Raw genomic sequence first — 2160 nt, forward strand, 5'->3', positions numbered from 1 at the left:
TATGGTGTTCATCATAAAAGGTTTTCTTTTTACAGCTTGGTAGTCCTCAGAGCTAAGGAGGGGTGCATTAATAAGGGTCCTTCAGAGGAACAGAACAAACCAAATGTGTATATGTACACATATAACAGGATGTAATTTATATAATTATTTATTAATATATGTTAGTATAATATATATTTTATATAACGTATGTTTTATATTATAAATGTATATATTGTGTTATATAATTATATATATTATTATATTGTTTATAGTATATATGTATTATATGCTATATATAACTATAACTATATGCTATATATGCTATATATAACTTTATATCATATATATAATATATATAGAGAGGGGTCAAGGAGGGATTGATTTTAAGGAACTGGCTTATGCAGTTATTTAACATCTGATCTACAAGCTTAACGTTGGTTAGGATTCACGAACAGACTGTAGACTCAGGAAGAGTTTCAGTTCAAGTCCAAAGGCAGCTTGCTGGCAGTATTCCTTCTTGTTCAAGAGAGATCAATCTTTATGCTAGTAAGGCTGTTGACTGATTAGGTGAGGCCCACCCATGTCAGAGGATCATCTGCCTTACTCCAAGTCTGCAGATTTAAATGTTAATCTGACCCAAAAAACATCTTCACATAAATATCCAGAATAATGTTTAAGCAAATATATGGTCACCATGTCCCAGCCAAGCTGACATTTAAAATTAACCATTACAAGTGCTCTGTTTGTGGATCATGGTACATTGTCTAATAATGTGGAATCTTTGACCTTAATAATGTAGTATGAGAGGTAAACATTTAAAATTAGTCATATTTAATATAAAATTCTTCAACATATGAAAACAGTAGCCAAAATTAAGCCATATATTTGTCTGAAGTAAATCTTCATATTAATACATATACCACACCTACATATAATCTTTTAGAATATGGGAAAGAGGCTTTCTTTTTGCTGCTGCTGCAGCCATGAGTATACTCATGCTTCAGAAGAGGTTTGCCTCCAATGTCTTGTGCTCTGCTAAAAATGTTGGTTGGGTCTCAGTAAGACCAATGAAATCTCCAATGCCAGCTCCCATCAGCAGATCTGGATGCTGATTATAAGGGTATGCTGAGCATCTGCAAGCATCTCCACTCCCAGTCTTGATGCAGAAAAACACCTTGGCCACCGGGAGAGCAGGCATATGGTCATGGATGAAGAAATGGTCCTGCCAGTGCTAGGATGCCTGAGAAGATGCCCAGGATGAGAAGAAGGAGAATTCTGCTGCTCAGAAGATACCGTGAATCTAAGATTTATCACTACCTGTGTCACAGTCTGTACTTAAAGGTGAAGGGAAATGCATTCAAAAACAAGTGAATTCTAGAGAAGGAGAATTCTGCTGCTCAGAAGATACCGTGAATCTAACTAAGATTTATCACTACCTGTGTCACAGTCTGTACTTAAAGGTGAAGGGAAATGCATTCAAAAACAAGTGAATTCTCTTGAACACGTCCAGAAGCTGAAGGCAGTAAATGTCCAAAAGAAGCTCCTGGCTGACCAGGCTGAGGCCCTCAGGTCTCAGACCAAGGAAGCACACAAGTTCTGGGAAGAATAGCTCCAGACCAAGCAGGAAGAAATCATCAAAACTTTATTCAATGAAGCAGTGTCATTTGTGGCAGCATGGATGGACTTAGAGATTATCATACTAAGTGAAGTAAGCCAGACAGAAAAATATCATACGATATCACTTATATGTGAAATTTAAAAAACTGATACAAATGAATTTATTTATAAAACAGACTCAGACATAGAAAACAGACTTATGGTTGCCAAAGAGGAAAGTGAGGGGGGTGGGGATAAATTAGGAGTTTGGGATTAATAGATACACACTACTATATATAAACTAGGTAATCAACAAGGACATAATGTATAGCACGGGGAACTATACTCAATAGCTTGTAATAACCTATAATGGAAAAGAATCTGGAAAAGAATATTTATACACATATATGTGTATATATATTTATAAATAATGTATAATTGAATCACTCTGCTGTGCACCTGAAAGTAACACAACATTGTAAATCAACTATACTTCAATAAAAAAAAATCTATTCAAGGCAGAAAGGACCAAGAAGTAAAGCTCCCCATCTTTCAGCAATTACATAGATCAGTCATTCAACT

At 35.3% G+C, this 2160-nt stretch overlaps 1 pseudogene; it reads left to right on the forward strand.

The window, feature by feature from the left end:
• The first annotated feature begins 956 nt into the window (after window positions 1–956).
• On the forward strand, window positions 957–1639 carry LOC112414478 (60S ribosomal protein L19 pseudogene; annotated as a pseudogene).
• Window positions 1640–2160: the final 521 nt, after the last annotated feature.

This window comes from Neophocaena asiaeorientalis, unplaced genomic scaffold, assembly GCF_003031525.2.
Source record: "Neophocaena asiaeorientalis asiaeorientalis breed wild unplaced genomic scaffold, Neophocaena_asiaeorientalis_V1.1 scaffold272, whole genome shotgun sequence".
In the NCBI taxonomy this organism is placed as follows: Eukaryota; Metazoa; Chordata; class Mammalia; order Artiodactyla; family Phocoenidae; genus Neophocaena; species Neophocaena asiaeorientalis.